This window comes from Oculina patagonica, chromosome 8 (assembly GCF_052425735.1).
Source record: "Oculina patagonica isolate OP01 chromosome 8, crgOcupat, whole genome shotgun sequence".
Classification (NCBI taxonomy): Eukaryota; Metazoa; Cnidaria; class Anthozoa; order Scleractinia; family Oculinidae; genus Oculina; species Oculina patagonica.
Window position 1 is genome coordinate 11,010,617 of NC_135765.1, and position 25,973 is coordinate 11,036,589.

At 39.4% G+C, this 25,973-nt stretch overlaps 1 protein-coding gene and 1 long non-coding RNA gene across 2 annotated transcripts in view; both read right to left on the bottom strand.

The window, feature by feature from the left end:
* Positions 1-25,973, bottom strand: part of LOC144662524 (uncharacterized) — a 167,832-nt gene that overhangs the window by 7,188 nt on the left and 134,671 nt on the right. The gene's annotated exons all lie outside the window — the stretch shown is intronic.
* LOC144663112 (uncharacterized) lies at positions 1,761-24,350 on the bottom strand. The gene is made up of 4 exons (XR_013572579.1): positions 24,230-24,350; positions 13,868-13,967; positions 13,189-13,242; positions 1,761-1,787 (listed from the first exon to the last, which is right to left on the bottom strand). It is a non-coding gene; the product is annotated as an uncharacterized LOC144663112 (long non-coding RNA).

Below are 25,973 nucleotides of genomic sequence, written 5' to 3' on the forward strand. Positions count from 1 at the left end.
GAGTAAGTTCATGGACAGGATCTTGCTTAGTTTGTCAAGCATCGGGGGGTTACCAAAAATTATGCAGGAACATGAAATGACCCTTTCCCTCGTATGCTTCACTGGGTATTCTCACGTTTTTAAACCTAATTCGGGTAAAATTGGCCATTTCACTTTTCATTTGCTCAAGCTGCTCCCTGATGTATTCAGGTAAGGATCAAAATTTACTCCAACCCTAGGCCTACTTTATTTTATAAGAATACTTCAACGCTATTTAATAAGAAGGGTTTGAATTGGCGCTTTCACCGCTTTCTCCCTCTTTCCTTTATTGAATGCCTGCCAGGCAGGCTAGTTAACAATGGTACAGGTTTCTAAACGTCACGCTTTTTGAGGGTACAACATTAAATGAGCTCATCTATCATCACAATTAAGCCTATTTAAGTTTACTGTTTGAGTTGAGTTTTGTTTGTTAATTTTAAGAACTCACCTTCATCCTTTGTTTCTTGTCTTGATGTCGTCAAAGCGTCCAGCTTGCCACTGATGTTTCCTATTTCGCTTTTCACCTTCTTGAGTTCATCTCTGATGAGTTCTGATGATGAAAAATGTTCATCACTCTTCACTTCAAGGGCGAAAGGAATTTGAAGTTTCGGCTTTGACCAAAGTAAATTTTCTTAGGTTTTTTTGTTACATTATTTTTGTTACATTATTTTTATGGTCTGTTTAGGAATTAGACGAAGAGGCGCAGTCAGGTAAATTGCGGACTGAAAAAAACAAGCAAGCTTCAGTTGCTTTAACCTATATCCTGTTTAAATAAAGAATTTTGTTGTTTTTGTTGTTGTTGTTGTTGAAGAACAGCAACTGGAAAGTCTCGAAAGGTCAAAACAAGGTTCCTTCCACTATAGTGTTGTTATGTAATTAATTTCGGCGTCACACGTGATTACCATGTTTGTACGAAAGTTCTTTCAACAGAAAATGATAATGCTCGACAAAGAGAGTGGCAACGGCATTTCTATAGTAACTTTCATTAAATAACTTTGTCACTGTGGAAAAAAATATTTCCCACCTTGTCACTGTGTGGCATTTGCTTTAATTTTGTATTTTCTAACTGAAAACGGTATCAAAACATTGTTTATGTTACCTTCCATCTCTCCAAGTTTGTCCTTGATGCTGTCATCATCTTTTCTCCATTTTTCCATGAGTTCCCGATAATGTTCCTCGATATCAGGATCCATGCAATCGTGTTCAAGATTGTCGATGTATGCTCTATAACTTGGTCCTCCCAATCTAACCAGGGCCTCTCGGATTTCCGGCCAATAAGTGTTGAAACTTAGATCATCAACAGAGGCTTGACTAACGTGGCCGTATACAGTGTTTCTGTAATACTTCACTCGGGCGATGTCATCTGTAATGCTTGTGTCTGCAGGTGCAGGAAGACTGTCCCAGCCAGCGACAGGAGGGCTTAAACCACATATATTTCTAAGCAGCACCGTTAGAAGGGTTATATCAAAGCTTGATGATGACACAGACGAAGGGACAGGAGGGTAGAGCTTTCCCCATTGCGTAGGAGTAAGGACAATCTTCTTCCCTCTATAAAGTGATTGCAGCGTAGAATAATGCACAGAATGACTGGATAAAACTGCATGAAGAGTCGCTGGTGGATGTATTTTATCAAATGTATCTCTCAGGGCCTTGGATCCCACATCTACCAAGAGACGACACAGCCGGGCGTAGTTGGTGGTCTCCTTGGTAGACGCAAATGGTGATGGAGCAGAAGCCATGCATGGACTTCGACTGGTCACCGGATAAACCTGCAAACAATTTTATGTTAAGTTGTTATATTAAGGCAAAGCTGACATAATTACGTGTAAACTTAGCAGAACTATGGTAAAAGTAAAAAAACGTCGAGAGGTTGCACGCAAAGTACAGATCTCTTGTTGCTTCATCTACCACCAGTTAAGCGGACATTTAGATATGATGCCATTATAAAAAAAAGAGACAAAACAGTCACAATCTAGCCAAATCGTGGGCCATGGTTCTCGTGAATTGAGACAAGTAATGCTGTTTTTGCATAAACAATGTTTAGTGCGAGTGAGCAAGTTTCTGAATGATGCTGCTCATTACTTACACTGCTAGTCGCCGCTTACGAAGATCATTTCCGTAAGTGGCCAGCTCCAGTTTCTGCTTTCCTGGCATGTCCGCCCATCGGTGCTTCCACTGTTCTACATTGCTTAAAACAATCATTCGATGCCTTCATTTGAGTGACGAGAGATATGTCCAGAAATGCAAGCAACGAAAAAAATGATGATTTTGGCGAAATTTCGCCAAAGACGAACATTTGATAGAATGAGCTCGAGAGAAGGGTACGACGAAAGCGGAGAATTCGACGAAAATGACGATTTTAGCCAAATTTCGCAAAAGTCAAAATTTGAGAGAATGACCTCGAGGTAAGGGTACCACGAAAGCGACAAATTCGACGTAAATGACGAATTTAAATTTCGCCAAAGAGTCAAAGACGAACACTTGAGAGACTGAGCTCGAGGGAAGGGTACCCGCACAAAGACGACAAATTCGACGAATTCGACGAAAATGACGAATTGAAATTTCGCCAAAGACGAGCATTTGAGAGAATGAGCTCGAGAGAATGACCACGAAAATGACGAATTTGACAAAACTTTCGACTAGAGGGAAACAAAATTATCCGGTTTCCTCGAGGGATCAGTAATTAAGTGTTTTGTTATATAGCACGGCGCTCGTCGGTCAACATTCGTGGGCAACATTGCAATGGTACCCTCTGACGTCATAGATTTTGCATTGTTGCCCTCTTAGAGACTTTTGGCAGGAAATATTTTTTATTGTTACTGTAGTTTTAATGTAACCTCTAATTAGCCAAGAAGAGCGCGCGCTGTTGGGGAAAAATTTCTAGCCGTTTAACAAGGGTATATACTGTATGTATTACCTACACTGAAATTCGACACCAATTCAAATTGTTGTTTGTTGCAATGTTTTCTCATGTGTTATGTTTAATTGAAAAGGGCAATTCCCTTCAAATTGTGCTTCTTTCCATTGAAATCCAATTTATGGTGCAAAAGCAATGTGAAACAACCAGAAATTGGCGATAAAGCAATCTTGGGGACTTTTGCTTAATTGAAAAGGGCAATTCCCTTCAAATTGTGCTTCTTTCCATTGAAATCCAATTTATGGAGCAAAAGCAATGCGAAACAACCAGAAATTGGCGATAAAGCAATCTTGGGGACTTTTGCCTAACTCTTTCACTGCTAAAGTCGACTTTTCTCGACATTGGGAAATTCAGCACTGAAAGGGTTAAAGAACGAGGCATGCATGTATGTACACATGTATCATCGTAGTGGTTTGTAATTGGTCAAATTTTAGTTGATTATAATTTGTAAAACGTATGTTGTAAAAATTATTATCATATTTGTGACCCTCCACGGGAAAAAAGTGAAAAAGGTGAACGCACGGGCACGCCAAAATGGCACGCTAAACAATAGGCCGTGTGCAAAATGACACGCCGGCTTCCGAGCAGCGTGTCAGAAGGCACGCCTAATTAAATATTTTATTTTGTTAGTATCGCACGATAAAAACAAAGGCGCGTGTCTTATCGAACAATGTTCCGTGTCGAACTGTACTGTGCGAAATGGCACGCCAGCGTGTCAAATAGCACGCAATTCAAGTGTGCAAAATGACACGCTAGCCGTGTCTAAGAGAAACGTTTAACTTACCGTTCCCTCGTCTTGTAAAACTATCACACGTACAAGCTTTGCAAGGTCGGTGCTCAATAAGCGTAGTTGTGGCGGCAGCCTTATAAGCCGACTTTCGAAACAAACAAACATTGAATCGCAGATTTTCGACGAGCCGAGCCTTTTAATTGAGTATCAATTTCAAAGTAAACGACAGAAAATCGGAGATAAAATCAGCGAAAGCTTACGTTAGAAACTAAAGCCAAATTTATTGTCACAAACGTTGTCGAAATAGTTTTTGCAGTTCAATTTTAAGAAAACAACATTTTATTGACCATTTTTTAATTTAAGATCTTATTTCGAATACAGATTTTTTTTAATTAGTTTTAATAAGCAGGTTTTTTAATTGATGATTCGTTTCTTATATATTATTGTATATCGTAGGTTTTTTATTGTGTATCTTAGATTTTTTTAATACTTGTAAATAGGAGGGCCACGAGTTTGTTAGCTTTATAGCTATTAAGTGCTAACCTCTATAAATAAAGACGTTACTTACTTTACTTACTTACTGCTACGTTTCACCCGCCGACTGACCCACCATATTGACAAAATAGATCGAGCGTGTAGTTCGGGCGGCGAGCTACTAGAAATAGCTAGCGATCGAGCGCGAAGTTTGAGCAGCGAGCTTCGCGATCGATTGTTTTTTAATTTTGCGTTCGTTTCAAAGATTAAAATTTATAGCGTTTCACATTCACCTTTTTCGCCCGCGGATTCTTTTTCCCACGTCCACTAGCCCCAGAGTTTCCTAGAAAGTTTCCTACAAAGTTTCCTACAAATCGCTTGCGAAGTTTACTTAAAATCAACAGATTTCGATGAACTGAATTCTTGCGAGCAATCTATATTTTTAAAGCACAATTAAATATCGTGGTTTCAATCGAAGTTATTTCTATTTTATTTTCGCCTTATGCATTAGCCTCGTACGATCTGGAATTAGCTAACTGTTATGCACGTTCATCGGGTAAGTACGTAAGTTATGCAAGCTTGTTTGTCTTAGTATGATAATAAAAAATTGAAAAGCATTTTTTTCTGTCTAGCATGTTTTTCTTTAGATAGCTTCGACCCGTTCGTGCCATAAAAAGTTAAACGGATGTAAAAGTTAATCAAAGAGCTCTTCGAGCCACGACTGAATTTTTTTTGCCAAGTTTAAAAGTTTAGTTTTCATTCCTTGAAAATTTATGAGCAGCAGGTGATTCAAACATTCCTTTGATGCACATGATAACAGATAAACGGCGGAATGTCAATTACATTGATATAAGATATTTTCGTCCTACGTGATTAAGTGCGCATAAGTAGCGCAGTCGGGTAGGCATCTGACTGCAGATCGAGAGGTCGCGAGTTCGAATCCCAGAGGAGAGAGTTATTTTCTTATTTCCTTTTTTTTTTCTTTTTTTAACCCATAGCACTAAAATGGTTTGTTTATTATATCGCTCCGTAGGTATGCATTGCAGAATAATTTACATGTAGGCTATTAAGTAATAACGCTGTAAAAAAATATAATAGACTGATTCAGGTACAAATGTAATATTGTGCTGTTTCATCTGAAAAGCTTTTCCTTTTCTTGGGAACAAGCAGCCACGCACTCGATTTTAGCCAACGCTCTGGTTTCTAGATAGATCCATCGCTTATGAAGCTTATGTGAAACCCGATTTAGTTTTCGAATGCTACTACATTCGACTACATGTACTACGCTAGCTCGAAAGATAGACACGAAAGTCATCGATCGATTAATGCAGATTACTGGCTCTCAATGTTCACTTTTTTGGCGGTCGATTACTTAATTCTTCACGTAATTGTCAGCCATATTTTGTTTTTTTGCTTCTGGTTTTTCTTGTAAACCCCTTTAAATTTAAAAGACCGCCTTTATACGGCCGCTTTTATACGGCCGCCTTGCTACACTATTTCTACAAGTATATCTGCTGGTCAGCGGAGTTGCAATGAGAAGTTTACAGATGATGGACCAACCGAAAACCGACCAACCATGGCTACCCACAATACTCCTGAATAAATTCAGTCGTAACAAGCAGCTATTTCAAAAAGAAATAGTGTTTCGTTTCCAGATTGCGGAAGGGTGAGAATAGCGTTATGTTTAAGGAGAGGTGGATTTGGGGTTTTATTTTAATTTGGAGGTCCTAGTGTATGTTGAATTTGCTGAATTTATGCGCGAGTGAAGAATAAAAAGAACTTCATATTCAGTAGTAACTTCCCATTTAATGCCTACTGTCCATTTTTTGTGAAGGAGGCATAAACTCAGACCTGCTACAGTTTGGCAGAGTTCAAGTAACACATTAATATTTCTCCTTATAGAAATTTCTGCAGAACACTTTTTTTATTAATGAAAAAATAACTACAGAAAATAATATGTTCCTATCAATATAATCGTAGATGAAATTATTACCTTTTGACAAAAATATTAAGGTATATACTTCTCTAAATTGATCACATGCTAAAAATCAAATAAATGCCAAATTTCAGACAAACCAAAACCCTAGTCGACAAGAAAAAGATAAGCACAAATACACTGTTTCGAAGCCATTTCTTCCAAAAAAAATGCGTGTGGTCACAAGTTGCTTCTGTTGTCAGTGTAACAGCCTTGATAATTACGATTTGCATTTTTGACGATGCTGTGGAGTTTCGATCAGACCGCGATGGCTTTGAGTAATGCAAAGAATGTTTATATTGTCAATTTCATCTCAGAAAACTTCAGTATCCAGCAGTCGCGGTAGTTACTCTTGAGCTTTACATCAAGGAGATAAATGTTGTTCGACATGGCAGTTGCACAGCTTGCTATACGAAACTGTCCATACGAAATTTGAACTTTTCGTGCCGACTCGAATGTTTTCGCGATTCACGTGACACTGATCACGCAACTCCGAGAACTCGCGAAAACCCACGCAATTTTGCGTGTATTCACGCTTGTGACGTCGAAGATGCCGTGAATTTTCCTATACACATTTATACATTAATCTGTTACATGAAGTGAAAAAACTTTGTAACTTTCCTGCATATATGCCCTTCTCTTCAATCAACTTGCCCGTTTTCGAGGCACGCTAGCCCTTCCGTGCGAGCAAACACGGCGGATATGCCATGTCATCACGCTTTTGTTTGCGTTGCAAACACTCTGATTGGTGGAAGTTTTCTTCCGTTTCAGAAAATCGCTAGAATGTTTACTTTACAATTAAACGCTAAAAGAGCTTACTCTAATTTTTTTCCAATACATCGCTTTAATCAAACCTAAAACCATTGCAGTCGTCGGATATTTGTATTTGTAAGGAATCTCAATATTTTTTGGTCATGGTGAGGATTATCTTTCCATTATTTGAAGAACATGCTTTTACGAAATTAATTGCTTTCGGTCAAACTTATTTACTTTGTGGTTGCGAGCGTTCTCCTGATTGGATAGTAGCCTCCACTGTGTAAATAGTTCACATCGAATCCAAAATAATACCGTATCGTTTCTGAGGAAACGAAACAAAAACGAAGGCTGGTTTGGGAAGCGTGTCTTATCGCACGCGTGCGTGCCATATCGCACGCCTGTCCTTTCGCACGCGTGTCATATCGCCCGTTAAGCGTGCCAAATAGCACACTTCTCTTAGATAAAAGCTTTAGCGTGCTAAACAATATCAACCGTGCCATTCTTTGTTTTACTTATTAAATATGCGCATATCCGTGCGATGTGTGACACGCTTAGCGTGCCGTGCCATGACACACGTGCCCGTGCGTTCACCTTTTTCACTGTTTTCCCGTGGAGGGTCACATTTGTTAAATTTGTGCCATTTATTTATGTTATTGTGTACTTTGCTCACCCTGTGTGATATTTTTACGAGTTATGCAGTTTTTGATGAATTAAGCGATCAGATGCGATTTGAGGTCGATTGTGCGAATTCTAGTTGCCAATTTGGCGACCAACGTTCAGGATTTGGTCGCTAGAGTGAAAAAAATTAGTCGCATTGGCGCCTGTATTAGGCACAATTTGACGCCTTGTATAAAGTATGTAATTGTATGGAGAACGAGGAATACAAATATCCGGGATAACTAGGCTTGAAGAAATTTCGTCAAATTCACCACATTCATCAAATTCGTCAAATGTCAGCGGTGCATCAGAGGTCATTAACGTAAGCTTGTTTGTTTGTTTGACGAATTTGACAAAATGTCGTCAAATTCGTCATTTTCACCAAATTCGTCAACACTCCATCAGCTGAAGTTATTTAAACATAAGATTACTTGCATGTTTGATGTATTATGGGAACGCTGAGAATAAGAAATTACATAGTCAATTATGATCAATTAAGCAAATAAAGCTGTCTAAAATGAATCTCGTATGAGGCAGATACGACTTACTGTACATGAAATTTGCCTTTAGAAGTTTTCAACTATCATGATATGACATCCATAAAACCGTGTGGTGTTCAGGCGCGATTACTTCTGAAATGAAGAAAAACCAAAGTGTGAGACAAGACTCCAATGTGCAAAAAATGTACATTTAATTTTGCAGCACCACTAACACCACCAAATAATCACCACCATCTGCTCTACCATTATCATCACCTACACCATCACCTGTATCATCAGTAAGGCCAGCATTAACTATTCTACCACCGGGAAATCACATTATCCTGAGCAAAAACTCACCAAAACACTCATGAAGCTGTCAAACATGAATTATTTATTAATCTTAATCTGTCTGGACACACATGAACTACACATGAGGAGATTTGTACATTATATTCTCTTTTGAGGTTTTCAACCATTATGAAATAACAGCCATAAAACTGTCTCAAGTCCAGGTGTGATTTATTCTGAGATGAAGAAAACCAAAAGTGTAAGACAATACTCCAATGTACAAAAGACCTCCAAAGAAAAGAAAGAATAAAACTAACCAGTATTTGCATAAGCTGCAATACCAGCACCAACTCATCGCCACCACTACCTTTTCTTCTGCCAAACCAGCAACTTTAGTTGCCATCACTGAGCACCAAGCACCACCATCAGACCACCAAATGTATCACCACTAAAACCACCAACGTCGCCATCCACTAGTACTGCGATACATCTACTATCAGCACAACTGCTACCAACACCACCAATACCATCAGTTCCGCCGATATGCCACTATCATCAGTACAAAATTCACAATTAACATTCCTTTTCCAGCACCAACAACACTAGCAGTAACACTGCAAGATTAATATGGTGATATTTTTATCTGCACCACCGGCACCATCACTAGTACCACCAGTAAAACCAGCATCATCACTTCGAACACCCTGACTCCAAGCAGCACTCTTCCTCATCGATAGTACAACTATTATCACCAATACCACCAGCTCCACCGCTGTTTTTACCAGCACTACAAACTACCACTAGCAGCGCCAATACCACTAGTTCTAGTGTTCTCCATTGCCACGACATCAACATTAGTAACACCAATTCCAACTGCTTCACTGCTATCTGCATCAAAACCACAATCTATCACTGGTAATACTAAAAAAACAGCTTTCTAACCCTGATAAATGTGTATTAGACGGCATTATTATTATGGGTAGCAATTTTTTTTTATTCCTGTGAAGAATAATGCTGCCAAATTGATGTAATACATGTACAGTTTACAAAACAATGCACCAATAGTAAGGGGCCGGGGTTACCTTTACTTTACAGTACTTACTTCAAGTAATGTTTCCCCTCAAAACCGTTAAGAGACAGACATTTGTCCCAGAACCAAAGTCGTAAAAAATTTCTAAAAAAAAAGCAACAATAATTTAACATAATGTATGGTCTTTCAAACATTTAAGGCACCGTCAAGCCGGGCAAGTACTCAAACCCGAAACAAAGATTCAAAACAAAACCACTGAAACGCTGAAATGACAAAAACGAAACAGCCGAAACGACCAAAAAAGTTACCCTTCAACGCGCCCGGTTAGCCTACTACACACTCCAGTTAGCCTACTATGCACTCCGGTTAGCCTACTGTGCACTCCGGTTAGCCTACTTTGCACTCTGGTTAACCTATTACGCGCTCCAGTTAGTCTACTGCGCACTCCAATTAGCCTACTATGCACTCCGGTTAGGATACTATGCACTCTGGTAAGACTACTATGCACTTCAATTAGCCTACTATGCACTCTGGTTAGCCTACTATGCACTTCAGTTAGCCTACTATTCACTCCGGTTAGCCTACTATGCACTCTGGTTAGCCTACTATGCACTCTGGTTAGCCTACTATGCACTCTGGTTAGCCTACTATGCACTCCGGTTAGGATACTATGCACTCTGGTAAGACTACTATGCACTTCAATTAGCCTACTATGCACTCTGGTTAGCCAGTACTATGCACTCTGGTTAGCCTACTATATGCACTCTGTTTAGCCTACTATGCACTCTGGTTAGCCTGCTATGCACTCCAGTTAGCCTACTATGCACTCCAGTTAGCCTACTATGCACTCTGGTTAGCCTACTATGCACTCTGGTTAGCCTACTATGCACTCTGGTTAGCCAGTACTATGCACTCTGGTTAGCCAGTACTATGCACTCTGGTTAGCCTACTATGCACCCTGGTTAGCCTACTATGAACTCCAGTTAGCCAGTACTATGCACTGGTTAGCCTACTATGCACTTCAGTTAGCCTACTATAAAGATATACTATTACTATTACTATGCACTCTGGTTAGCCTACTATGCACTTCAGTTAGCCTACTATGCACACCAGTTAGCCTACTATGCACTTCAGTTAGCCTACTATGCACTCTGGTTAGCCTGCTATGCACTCCAGTTAGCCTACTATGCACTCCAGTTAGCCTACTATGCACTCTGGTTAGCCTACTATGCACTCTGGTTAGCCTACTATGCACTCCAGTTAGCCTACTATGCACTCTGGTTAGCCTACTATGCACTCTGGTTAGCCAGTACTATGCACTCTGGTTAGCCTACTATGCACCCTGGTTAGCCTACTATGAACTTCAGTTAGCCAGTACTATGCACTGGTTAGCCTACTATGCACTTCAGTTAGCCTACTATAAAGATATACTATTACTATTACTATGCACTCTGGTTAGCCTACTATGCACTTCAGTTAGCCTACTATGCACACCAGTTAGCCTACTATGCACTTCAGTTAGCCTACTATGCACTCTGGTTAGCCTGCTATGCACTCCAGTTAGCCTACTATGCACTCCAGTTAGCCTACTATGCACTCTGGTTAGCCTACTATGCACTCTGGTTAGCCTACTATGCACTCTGGTTAGCCAGTACTATGCACTCTGGTTAGCCTACTATGCACCCTGGTTAGCCTACTATGAACTCCAGTTAGCCAGTACTATGCACTGGTTAGCCTACTATGCACTTCAGTTAGCCTACTATAAAGATATACTATTACTATTACTATGCACTCTGGTTAGCCTACTATGCACTTCAGTTAGCCTACTATGCACACCAGTTAGCCTACTATGCACTTCAGTTAGCCTACTATGCACTCTGGTTAGCCTACTATGCACTTCAATTAGCCCACTATGCACTTCAGTTAGCCTACTATGCACTCTGGTTGGCCTACTAATCACTCTGGTTAGCTTACTTCGCACTCTGGTACACCTACTATGCACTCCTGTAAGCCTACTATGCACTCCGGTTAGCCTACTATGCACATCCGTTAGACTACTATGCACTCCAAGTGGCCTACTTTGAACTCTTGTAAGCCTACTATACACTTCGGTTAGCCTACTATGCACTCTTGATAGCCTCTTATGCAGTTCAGTTAGCCTACTATGCACTCTGGTTAGCCTCTTATGCAGTTCAGTTAGCCTACTATGCACTCTGGTTAGCCTACTATGCAATTCAGTTATACTACTATGCACTATGGTTAGCCTACTATGCACTTCAGTTAGCCTACTATGCACTCTTGTTAGCCTACTATGCACTTCAGTTAGCCTGCTATGCACACTTCAGTTAGCCTACTATGCACTGTGGTTAGCCTACTATGCACTCCAGTTAGCCTACTATGCACTCTTGTTAGCCTACTATGCACTCCAGTTAGTCTACTATGCACTCTGGTTAACCTACTATGCACTGTGGTTAGCCTACTATGCACTCCAGTTAGCCTACTATGCACTCTTGTTAGCCTACTATGCACTCCAGTTAGTCTACTATGCACTCTGGTTAGCCTACTATGCACTTCAGTTAGCCTACTATGCACTCTGGTTAGCCTACTATGCACTCCAGTTAGTCTACTATGCACTCTGGTTAGCCTATTATGCACTCTGGTTAGCCTACTATGCAATCTGGTTAGCCTACTATGCACTCCAGTTAGCCTACTATGCACTCTGGTTAGCCTACTATGCACTCTGGTTAGCCTACTTAGCACTATGGTTAGCCTTCTATGCACTTCAGTTAGCCTACTATGCACTCTGGTTAGCCTACTATGCACTCTGGTTAGCCTAACTATGCACTCCAGTTAGCCTACTGTGCACTCTGGTTAGCCTACTCTGCACTTCAGTTAGCCTACTATGCATTCTGGTTAGCCTACTATGCACTCTGGTTAGCCTACTATGCACTTCAGTTAGCCTACTATGCACTCTGGTTAGCCTACTATGCACTCCAGTTAGCCAGTACTATGCACTCTGGTTAGCCTACTATGCACTCCGGGTTGCCTACTATGCACTCCGGTTTGCCTACTATGCGCTCCGGTTCTATGCACTTCAGTTAGCCTACTATGCACTCTGGTTAGCCTACTATGCACTCTGGTTAGCCTAACTATGCACTCCAGTTAGCCTACTATGCACTCTGGTTAGCCTATTATGCACTCTGGTTAGCCTACTATGCAATCTGGTTAGCCTACTATGCACTCCAGTTAGCCTACTATGCACTCTGGTTAGCCTACTATGCACTCCGGTTAGCCTACTATGCACTCCGGTTAGCCCACTATGCACTTCAGTTAGCCTACTATGCATTCTGGTTAGCCTACTATGCACTCCGGTTAGCCCACTATGCACTTCAATTAGCCTACTATGCATTCTGGTTAGCCTACTATGCACTCTGGTTAGCCTACTATGCACTTCAGTTAGCCTACTATGCACTCTGGTTAGCCTACTCTGCACTTCAGTTAGCCTACTATGCATTCTGTTTAGCCTACTATGCACTCTGGTTAGCCTACTATGCACTTCAGTTAGCCTACTATGCACTCTGGTTAGCCTACTATGCACTCCGGGTTGCCTACTATGCACTCCGGTTTGCCTACTATGCGCTCCGGTTCTCCTACTATGTATTCCGGCTAGCCAGTACTATGCACTCCGGTTAGCCTACTATGTACTCCGGTTAGCCTACTATGCACTGCCGTTTTGTTTTGGTTTTTTTTGGTGGTTTTGCTCGTCCCGTTTCCTTGGTTTTGTTTCGTTTTTTCGTGTTTGGAACATGCCATCAGCCAGTGGAATTAGAATGGAAAACAAACGTTTTTAATATTACATACCTTATGTAATTATTGCTGAAGTTGCCTCTCATATCCCCAAAAATACATGTAGACCTGTAGATTAAAAGTAACAAAATAGTTTTCACTGGCAAGGAACGGGGGCTTAAAACACTCAAAGTTTTTACATTGTATCAGTAATACACTCTGTGAAGCTCAATAACTAAGTTTGCTCTCCAAACGATTTGACCTTTCCTTCATTTAGCTTTCATTTATTTTGTATGATTTTAATGAAACATTAAAGGAATCTGCCAATTGAAAGCTACACAAATAACAACAACAGTGCTGTGATAATTAAACCACAGCATAACAATTTCCATGGTCACTATCAATCGCGAGTTAAAAACTTTATTTTGGGCCACATATTAACTTAATGCAAATCAGTTAATATAACTGACTGGTTTGGAAATCTATACTCTTATGCACGGTATTTGACGCTGCCGATATTGTACGTATCTTTTAGAATTGGATTTAGGTTTTGAAACGCAAGACAACAAACTCGTTACAGAAATCAACAGCTTTTACGAAAAAGCGTAAAAAAATCTTAAGCATTTCCTCTTTGAAATTGTTTGAAAACAAATCTATCCACAGCGAAATCTTTTTTCCTTATTAAATATTTTGCATAGCGACGCAAAGCAATTATTAAACATTTCATAACTTACGATTAAACGCATCTCCTTACCTTTTTGCTGAATGTGGAAGTTCCCTTCGATTGAAAATGTTTCCCTTTAATCGCAGTAACCAAGAAGGTACAATTGTAGTCCTCAAAAGCGGATGTGTTGCTGAAATAAACAAACAACCTTCATTGATAGAGACAAAATGTTGATGCAAAGAACCATTGACTGCATTGATTAAGCCTGTCGTCTAGAGAAAGGCGTACGAAGTCACGCGAAGTAAACAATTCAATATTCTTTCTTTTCCTCTCTTACTTGTGTTGTCAGGTAACGTACATGCTTCCTGTAAACGTTTTCTTCTGTGAAAGAGTTATGAAACTTCAGCAGTCTGTTTCATGTTCGCTGGAACACTAAATAGCCACTCCCGATGCGATCGAAGTGAGAGTGTTTATATTTGCTTTTGATCACGAGATCAAAAGCACATTACAACTCCACCGCGCTTTAAATGTGTCTTTCTGAAATGGGCAATACCGCTGGAAATTGTAGTCTGAAGGCTTCATTTATTCCTTTGGGTATAAGTTTCGGTAGCTGCCGAAACTGTGTCGCACAACTTCGGTTTTATTCGTTTCTAAAAAGGTGAGATATTTTGGAAGAAGCCGCCCGAGTGACTTCAAAAGACTGGAACAATAGCGCAATTAACCTACCTTGAGCGAATGGAGTTGTGAACGTATCCTTTTGTCGCTAAGTTACACCCCTCTGTAACAAACCTGGTGACACCTGATTTTCCACCAGGTTTTCAACCAAAATCAACCAGGGAAGTAAAAAATCCACCAGGTTGATTACTTACTTTTTGTATGCAATAAACTTAGCGGGATAATCGTGCACAATTTTTCTGCACCGATGTCGCCTAACGGCTGTAGATGACACTGTCGTTTTTTGCATTGTACGTAAACAACTGAAGTAATCTGAAGTAGTCTTTGTATCCTGCTCTTACACGGAGAAAAGTGGCAAAGGAAAAACAGAATCGAATAAAGGCATCGGACTTAATTTCTCTTATAACAAGTCCTTTTAGGCTTTCGCGTTATACGGCAAACGGGTCGTTTTGCGATCCCCGAGCGTTCTTTGTATCGAACAGTGCATTACCGCCACTAGATCCGCAAAAATTTAGCAAATCATTGTCACAATGAGCCAATGAGTAATCATACTATTGACACTGTCAGTTTGCACTTGGACTCGAAGCAGTCGTGTTATATTCCTGAAATCCTCTGAAATTCTCGCACGTTTTTGTCCATCAGAGATCATACATGGCACGCAATGCATGCAGAAGCGATGACGAACAGAAGAACCTAAATTTCGCCGACCGCCTTATGATATAAGGCGATGGACTGACGTTGTCGCCTTAAAATGATTCCTTTAGATGCATGTTACTTTTACAGTTCTTAGCAGGCCTGTAGGCAGGATTTAAAACGACAGTTCTTCAGAGCGCCAAAGATCTGAAAGATGCAATCGTGTGAACGCCGAAGATGTAAGCTACTGGGGGTCCTGGGAAATTTTGAAAATTAGACAGGCCGAAATCACATTTCGTGCGTTTTAAAGTGAGTTTCATAGGCAACTAGGCAGCTTAACGTAAACTTAAAAAACACGATTATTTCTAGACCTTTTCAGTTAAAATCAAAGCTCCTTATTTTTGGAAGGGGAACGCGCTTCACCAGGCATCCAACCTTGTGCTTGGCGGATTACACCACCAAAACATACATTTACGACTTAAATTCCTAAACCGCGTGTTGAAGGACTTTTAGAAAGTCTAGGTTAACGTGAATTCAGCCAGATATCGATATGTTTCAAAAAAAATTGGGAAAACGTTTCGCGGGATCATTTTCTCGACTCCCTAGTTTGAACGTCTCTCAAGCCCTGCTAATCTGACTACAAGTTTAATTACTTTTCCAGAAGGTAAATGACATAAATACTTATTATCAAAAGAGCCTAGCACCAAGAGACAGATCCGGAGGTTGTCTAGCACGGGCGCGCCTAAATTTAAACGCTCCGTTTACCATTAAAGTTGCAAAATGTTAAAAATGCCGGCCCTTATTCGTTGATCCATTTTCAGTAGGTCATAGCATAAAGACGTCAAAATAGAAAACCGTTTGCTTATATCTTTTACAGATCGAATTAATTGTCTCTTTTTTCGGATTAAGCGAGCAATGAAAAATACGTTTTAATGACTGCAGTCATCGGCATCAATAGACGCCTCAATAGTTTCATGCAGGCGAAAGCTACACAAAGTAATATTTAAACAGTACTTACAATTTGAGGCAGCTTAATTAAAATTTACCGTTATACGCCACTTGAATGATCTTGAATGTACTTGAATAACTTGCGTATTTTTTACATCACATTGTGCCGGCGGGCTGCAAAGTTTAACACGATATTTTATACATCAAACGCCTCTCAAACTGCTCAAGGCTACTAAATCGACGAAAAAAAGCCGTTTAATACTCACCAAGAATTATGTCGGTCAAGCTGATTATCCTCTGCGTAGTTATTCGATAAAACGCTGTAGAAAGCCGGGTCAAAAATACTTCCACACATTTATTTTGGGCCGCGCGCGCGCTGTTCAAATCACACTGAATCATTCACAAGCTCGTATTACATACAGAAAAGGAAACAGATCTGTTTTGTCTCTTCAGTGTTGTACTTGACAACGGAAGAAGCGACAAAAGCAATAGAAAAAAGTTAACAATTACTTTTTGCTATATTTACATCAAGTTATAGTCAATTATTAAATTATCTTTTTGCCGCGCGTCGTTTTCTTCTGTTTATTAAAGCCAGCAGAAAGATTTTAGTTGATTTTTCTGACCAGGTAAACAAAATTCTTCACCGGGGAGAAATAAAATTGACCAGGGATTTTTCAGATATTCACCAGGTACCAGGGAGGTCAAATTTCCACCAGGGAGGGCAAAATAACCCACCAGGTCGGGTTTCACCAGGTCTGTTACAGAGGGGTGTTAAGTTGTGATTGAACTTCCGATAACCACTACAGACATTTTGCAGATTTAAGTCTTTCGCGATGTATTTTTCGCTTTTATATTTATTAAAAAAATAAGAGCTTGTTGAGAGCTTTAAAAAGAGATCTTGAACGAGCTATTTTGATCGTTGTAGGCGATTTTAATTTTGTTTTCGCCGAGCGCGTAGCGGCGGGCTCGATTTACAGAGTTAATTATGCGTATCCAAATACTGACACATGTTGATAGCTCCCAAATCGATTTTCATAGAATTAAACTCTTCCTTCTGTTGCTGGTATTTAATTCAAAGCGTTTTTAGTACAAATAAAACAAATTTTAATCGAGGACAATTCTCTTTAGTCTATCTAATCTGAGTGATCACTTTGTTTTTAAAGTTTAGCGTTTTCGTCTATCCCGTGCCGTCTATGAAGTATGTATCCCGCAGAATAAAAAGCAAACAATGGGTTTGATTTGATTTTTTATTTGTCCGCGCAAAAATGCGGGTGAAACATTGATTTATAGTTTTGTGAACACAGAAAACTCTTTAAGCGTTTAATTTTACTAGCCTTCGGCGAGAAGTGTGTAATGTGAAACCGTGCTACACGCGCGCCAAGTTTTAATATTTTTCGCCGACAAATTACTAAATATAATCTTCGCTAAACTATATTATGTGTCACGCCAAACTTTTGATTTACGTTAAACAATAATTTCGTAATTGAAACGAAACGCATTTGTTCAGTTTCGATTCGACTGAGTCGCTTAAATAAACGTGCTGTGTTGCATAATGTAACTCGTCTAAATGTCACTATAGTCACGCAAAAACCACGGCCGATCGAATAAAATATCCCAAACAACAAAGGCAAGTGTACAGTGATTTAAGGGTCCTGTTTTATTTGTATGTGGTATTCCTTTTTACACAATTCCTTGCTTTGTTTGCATCGAAAATATTTTCATACGGTAAAGAGAAAAAGAGAGCTTGCCTTAAATTGTTTATCTTTGCGCGCGTCCATTCGCTCTAAAACTTTTGCAGTTTTTAAGTAAATGAATTACATTTCCACGCATTGAAAGTGAATAGTGATAGAAAATAAAGCCAGTTAAGCAGATTCCCAGGAGATATTTTTCAATCTGTTAACAAAAGAAATGCTTCTCACCTACATCAAAGATGTTGCGCTTTTCACGATCTTCGGAAGCTTGCCGGCTTGTCGGCAAATACATCGGAATGAATAGGCAATGAGTTTAAACAATAGCTTGAATATATGAATGCTTAATAACCTCAAAATTTGAGGTACACATTCAAAGCGCTGTGAAGTTGTAATGAGTTACATTATCCGGTTTCAATGGGACGTACAAATTCCAGACGTCACGCCACCTTGCAATGAATAAACTGTCAAGTATTTGGCACTCAAAATGTAAAGTTAATGTGCGGCGTTTAATATAAAAATAAAAAAGTCTCGTGTTGTTAAACTACCCCAATATTTAAAATTTGCTATTCAAAGGTAACATCGCAGGTTGGGGATTGAAAAAAAAAATGGTCTACAGCGACTGAAGAGAGGGGTGTGGGAGGGGGGTGGGTGGGTGCTTATTGTCTCCTTACCTTCCGCGGCCTGTTCATTTTGCCTTATTCTACACCAAGAAGCTTGGTCACTGGCTAAAACGAGAGATATTGCTGATAAAAGGGGAGCAACTAAACGTCAATAACATTGATATTTGTGCAAACATATCGTGACAAGTTTACCGTGACGTGTTTTGTACAAACCAAGTCACGCAACAGCTGCGCAAACCGAGAGACAAATACGGCAATCTCCCCTGGAGGATTCGCAGGCGGTGTGCGCACTGGGATCACTATGCATTGTGGATGTAAAATTTTCAAGATGGCGGCGAAGCTGGGAAAATTTAGTAAGTTACAAGCTTCGTTTATCGATAGAATTATTTCTTTTCTGAGCTCCTTTTCTACAGTTACAAAAACTTATACTCACTAAGATTGTATCTCTGTCAACAAAATAAGCAATGTATATTATTTTCAGCAAAAACGCGGACAACGAAAATTCGTCCCGTATGAGCATGTAATTTGAATCCGTCTTGTCTTGAGCTATAATTTTTCGTACATTGCACATTGAACGAAGAAATTGGTATAAACTGTTTCTACAATGCTTGTTCTAAGCCAGGGTATAAACGCTCCCAAACGCTCCCCTCGTTGTGTTGTAGATTTTCCGAATTAATACAGACATGTTTTGGTGGCAAATATGGCTTCAAAGAGGTGACAGATACAAGAAGTGATCGCATGGTGTGACTCGTTTAATCATGAGATAGCGACGAACCGTTTCCTCCAACATTGTTTAGATTACCAGCGGTGCTTAAAATGTTTTACATCGGTGCATGGCTGATAGAAATCAACAGGCTAACCCAAACTAAATAAAAAATAAAGATTGAATAAATTGAATAAAAGTCTCTATGCTTGACTTGTGTTCATTGTTTACTTGTATATAATGTGCCCATTGAAGACAGGTAATTGTTAAAAAAGAAAAATACACCAATTTGTGAATTTTAAAGGTGATGGCATGATAAAGATCATGAGATGACAACAGAAATACTCAGGGATTTGCTTATTTTGGTAGGCAGAATGTATACTGAGTGCTAAAATGGTCACCAGGTGAACCAAGGGCAGGGAAAACAGCTATTGCTATAAATAACTGGCATCAAAGCAAGTGCAGTCATTGAGATCAGTGCTAATATGTCAATGATGAGAGAATACATTCAGATGAGAAAAATGACTTGCAAAAAATTGCCTTAGATCACTACATTCCAAGATCCTGGTGCTGACACCATTTTATAATTCAATAAATGGGAGAGGGAAGGAGTTAAAAGGCATGAAAGAAGACTTGCGTCATAATTTCTGATCTTGTTGCTATTTATAACACCTGCTAATGTAGGCTGATCTAAAGCTGAAAGGTTCATGAGTATGCTATTCACTGTTTTACAATTCGAGCAAGCAATTGCATGCTCATTTATGTGCGAACCTGTTTCAGGAGGTATGTAAACATGGGAATGACTTGTAGGCTTTTTGGGACACGTTTTGATAGCCTAATATAACCACGAGAGAACTAACTGAACATAAACTATGAAATTCTCCCAAACTCTCCTGGTGACTCCATCAGGCTGTATAAGCACAAATGCCATTTGCTGTTTCATGGCTATAACAAAACAGTTAAACTACTTTTCATAAGAATTGTACCAAAAAACTGGCAATGACAAATAAACATACAGTAAAATTCAGTTTTTCTTTTATTTGATTTAACACTTTCTAAACCACCTGTTACAAGTATTACTGAAGTGTTCTAGTTTAAAAAGAACAAGCCCATGGGAAATGTTGCTCAATAATTTTTAAAAAATGTATATGCAGGAGGAAGTCAAACCTCAACCGTAAATAACATAAAAGAACTGCAACAAGCAGCAAAAAGCCTGGAAAAGCTTAAATTATAAAGGATCTTGTTCATAACATTTTGTACCAACTTTTGATCAGTTTGTATAAACATAAACACAAGAATACATCAGTACAATTCTTATCATGCAGACTCGGTAGCTTATACAACACAAGGCAGCTATTAAATCAAGCCTTTTTAACGCAATATTTCTACAGTTGAAAGCTCGAAACGATCAAATCGATTGCAATACTCAAGGTGGCACTGAAGTGACTGAACGGACAGAGAAGTCAAAACATTCGAACAGGCCATCTTACCTTGAGTTTGCTCACGATTTTTTTGGGATCACTGACTTTAAGGAGAGTCAAAAAAGTGCTGACTGATCGTGAATGATCGAACAAAGTGATATTGGGCCCAGGTATTGAGTCGTCTTGCAGTAGATGGTAGGCTATCGACCGCTATCGATGCACCGGCAGGGCAGATAATTTATCCTTCGCTCACATGGACCAACATGCGAATGTACGTATAAACAAACGGTATGTATCAAGAAGCGAAGACTGTTTTCGCAACCAAACTCGAACTTGTTTGTTCATTAACGTTCTTTTAAAGAAAACATAGCAAATTCGCTGATTTTCGCAGCGTATATAACGAATACAGCTTGCCTTCGTCGCCTGCCACGAGATGTGCACTTATCCACGACTTGACACAAATGACCAGAATTTTAATTTTGACCATGATGCATAGCGATCCCAGTGCGCACACCGCCTGGAGGATTCGTGTGTCAGAAAGTCGTCTCGACCCCTGGCGCAGACCAGAAGGATCGTGAACTCTGGGGACGAGAATGTTTTAAGTCCTCATAGATTTTTGGCGGTCTAACACATAGTTAGCCGGCTTTCTTAGAAACAAAAATCGTACGTATGACTTTCAAAAGCACGCTTCATTTTAAATCCTTACAAACGCTTACATTATGCATTGGCTACCAGTGAATAAACAAAGAAAGACAAGAGCGCCTGCTCTTTGTTTCAATGGCAACTAAGTGACTAGCTGAACAAAATAACTAGCTATACAAATATCGCGTGTTACCTTTACACGGGGATGTACAAAGACTTTTCAAAGAAATAAACCCAACAAACAAACACTTTTATTCACGAATCGATCGTTTACCCTAGTCCATATAAATCTGGGACACCTTAATCTTAAATTTATTTCGACGAAGGAAACAATTTTTTATTACATGTACCGTATTTACTCGAATAAGCGCCGCCCCCAAATAAGCGCCGCAGTCCCGATGCAGCGCTTATTTGATGAATTTATTTGAACTAAAAATAGCATAACAAAGCAACTCTAAAACAAACTTGAACAATTCTTTTCATCAATAGCAATATTTTACAGCTCAAAGTGCTTGTTTTACCGCTCACTCATAAGCTATTTGACATTTTTACAATACATAGCTCTGTAAATGTTGTGAACGCTGCAAACTTTGACAGGGCAGCAAGCGCCACTTTAATCTCAGCAAGAGACAAATACTGACAAAAGAAAAGACGCTCTTTACAATTACTGTAAAAGATAAGATTTTTGGTGGCGTCCAAATTTTAAATAAGCGCCGCCCTCGAATAAGCGCCGCACTTGAGGCGCGACAAATTTAATAAGCGCCGCGGCGCTTGTTCGAGTAAATACGGTATGTTCAATAAACTTGCTTTATTCACGTATCGATGAAAGAAACAGCTCAATAAACTAGTTTTGAAAGCTAGTTTTAACAAAGTAGCGTAGTTTAAAGTCAGTCAAATTATCCCATAACATGATTCTGTTGTGTTTAATCACTCTCCCTGTTTTATGTCAACCCTGGTATTATCGTATAAGTGTGCAATTGCACTAAAACACGTACCGTATTTACTCGAATAAGCGCCGCCCCCGAATAAGCGCCGCAGTCCCGATGCGGCACTTACTCGAGGAATTCTGTTTAACTAAAAACAGCATTACAGAGCAACTCTAAAACAAACTTGGACATTTCTTTCCATCAAAAGCAATATTTCGCAGTTATGAATGATTATTTTAACGCTCACCCATTAGTTTTGCTATCCAACATTCTTACAATACGTATTTCTGTAAATGCTGTAAAGGCCAGGACAGCTAGTACGACTTCTCTCTTAAGAAAGAGACGAGTACTGACAATCAAAAGACGCTATTTTCAATAACTTGCGAAAAATTAGGTTCTTTGTGGCGTCTAAATTTTAAATAAGCGCCGCCCTCAAATAAGCGCCGCCCTCGAATAAGCGCCGCACTTGAGGCGCGAAAAATTTAATAAGCGCCGCGGCGCTTATTCGAGTAAATACGGTAAACTAATTTGTTATACATTGTAGTAACTCACTGTTTTCGCATTGGCTAAGAGCCTACAGCTAATTCTGGGAATCCGCGCAACCTACAGATTAGTGAATAATCTGCTAGCAGATTATTCGCTAATCTGTAGGTTGCGCGCGCAATGATTTCCAAGAGCAATGTGTCAGGCATCTGGCGGCGAAGGAAATTCAAGTTCGTCGATTCACTTATTCAACCGATAAATAATTTGGCCTAAGTTTAAAAAGGCTCAGAAAACACAAAATGACTAACAAAATTGGGAAGGAACTATTCAACGACTTTGAGAAAAAAGAATTCAGAATTAAGCAGGATGACAGGCCGGAATAAGCACAAGTTTTGAAACAGGTTGAAATCGTTTGTCATTATTTTCTTTACCAGAAAAACAATGTATAATAAAACAATTATGGGATTCGGTTTTTGTGATATCAGGTTCGGCTTCGGCTGATAACACTTACCTCGACCTTGATTATTCCAGATATCACAAAAACCTCATCCAATAATTGTTTAGAATCTGTTTGATCAAGAAGAGACCGTACAGCCAAAAAATTTTGCACTGATCAATCTAAAAGTCCACCGGACTGATCTTCATTTCAGCCCTTTTTCCAAGTTTCCCAATCGACGCCATCGTACCATGTTGTTCCGTCGCCTTCTCTGGTTGCCGAGTATTGTCCTTTGTAGTAAAAACCATTCAGATTGCTTGAGTAACAGTTTTCGTACCACCAGGCTCTTTGACAATTCACAGCGCAGTTAGAAGAGGACTTCATGTCGTTATCTTGGTCCTTTGTTGTGTATGAACGACCATATGCCGAGAAGTCATTGATTTGAATCACCAGCGGTTCCTACACCAAATGAAGCATACAGCTAAATAAATACACCTTATAAGACAATTGAGTGTGTAAAATATTTAATTCTTACGATTTGGGCTGTTTTCGAGGCGCAGGGCGAGTCAAAAAACAAACAACGTGAAAAACATATACCATAACTGTTTAAACTGTCTAACGGATTTGAGATCTTTACCAAACAACGGGGCGCCCAAACAAGCGATTTGTGACCGTTTGTATGTTTAAAATTTAACGAAATTTTGGCGATTTCGAGACGGCCTTACATCGTAAAAATATTGCGAGTAATGCTTATATCCGAGCTGAAAATAAACGTAAACTTTAATTCACCATTTTAAGAAGCAGAGACGAAATAATACAAAAACTGAAATAATTTGACTTTTTGAGCTTAAATATATAGATAACTTGCAATCATTTACGTTGATAAGACTGTTTAGAAAGCCCCATACACTTCTTTACGTTCCGAACATACAAACGGTCACAAATTACTTGTATGAAAACCCTGTGACCAAACTAGGAATCACGAATAAAAAGCGCACACGCCTGCGATTTCCATGGCAACCAAATAACTTACACGGCAAAATAAGGAACATTCACATTTTCACGCGTTTTTGCCTGTTACATTTCCTGAAAAAAATCTGATGGCAAAGATTGCGGAAACAATGCTAGAGGAACAGTCGACAAAAAAAAGCGGGAACTGATTAAAATGGCAAAAATATATTACGCAATCCTCAGCCTTATGCAGAATAATGCAACATGCCCTTCTAAATGATGAAAAAACTATTGGCATGGAAAATTTAAGGAAACTGACCAACCTGAGTACCTTCCGACGCTCAGCTGGTACTTAGTCCCCTTGCTGCCAACCGCAAACAAATCGTACTCGGCGTAAGCAGGGCTTTCCGCAAGTTGCTCGGCAACTTTTTGGCAACTTTTCATGTTTCGAGCAGCTTTTTCCCCCTCGAGCAACTTTTTTCCTCTCGAGCAACTTTTTGCATTTTGAGCAATTTCCAGACCGAAGATTATCCGAGTGCTGTTCAAAGGCCATACGAACGTTTCCGAAGATTACGAAGTTTGACGAAGATTTTCGAGAAACGTCTGAAGACGTTTCAACTTTCGGCTCATTATGCATTAAAACATTACAAAAATTCCTCAGCAAACATGAAGTCATCATTTTAAAATGGAAACGTGGATTAAAACGCAAAGTCAAGAAATTGAAGAAAATATGAAATATCAGGGCAACCGCGTGATGTCGCGGACTAAAGTAGAATGCGTAAAGAGAAGCACGTGTCTGTCTTTTATACAGCTATTGGTATATTAGCTATTCATCCCTGGGGCATTTATTACCAGCGAAAACTTTTACATTCCAGAGTGAATTTTCTTATTTTCTATCTAAATCTGTGTAATCGAGGAACTAAACTTAAAAGTTTAGTTCCTCGATTCCAGTCCCTCACTTTATAACTTGGGCCACAAGCGGTCAGCTAACTTGCCTTGTGCGCTTGAAACAGCAATAGTCCATTTTACAGTTTTCTGCTCAGTGACGTGGCCTTTGAATGGAAGTGAGGCTGGAGGTGACCTTGTTTTGATACAGACCTCACTGCTTTTGTTGTTTTAGTTTGTATTAACATGATAAAGCAGAGAGGTTTGTATCAATGCAAGGTCACCTCCAGCGTTACTACCATTCAAAGGCCAGGTCACTTGGCAGGCAACTGTAAAATGGACTATTGTAAAAAAAATTAAAAACTGATAAATTAGGTGGGATCAAATTTGCTTACGATAAAGACAAATTAGTTTCTGTACTCGCGCTGAGACTCGGTGGGCTAATTTTCCACAAATAATAACTTATTTTTATTTGAATAGCGTAATTTTACTGTGGGTTATTAAAATATCCTCCCCCCCCCTAAAAAAAACGCTGCCATTTTATTTAAAAATCGTCCAGCAGATTTTTTGTTAGTCCGCGTTTACCTTCTATATATATCATGTGCATAATTACTTATACTCGTCCTCTTGGCCAGTAATGCTGTAATACTTAAGGTCGCAGGTGACACCTTAGGCTCATCATTATGCATTTATTTAAAGCGTATGCACGAAGTACAACGACTGATATCGACAACTTTACGATATATTTATGACTGGATAAAAATATGGGTGCGTGGGCGTGATTTTTTTAAAAAATAAATTCCTGTTTCTTTGATATTTTAACCAATTTAAAACAACACTTGGCGTTATACGTTTGTATAGATTGTGGGAAGTCTATGAGCTAATTTTTATTCATATTTGAATGTTTCTGCAACTCAGAGTAATCACAATAATATTTGGCATAAACAATCGTGTCCTTCATAAAAACGCATTGTTCTCACCATAAAAGCGTGGAATATAATTACCATAATTACATCTCTCCTCTGGAAACTGATCGTGTTTTGGTCGGGACACCTTCGGAAATCTCAAAGTTTGGACTTTTCCGACAATTTTGTGGCAGAGAATACAGCGCGGATACAGACCTTCATGACTTGCCACTGCAGATAGGTAAACTATGGATATTGTAGTGTGTCATAACAGAGG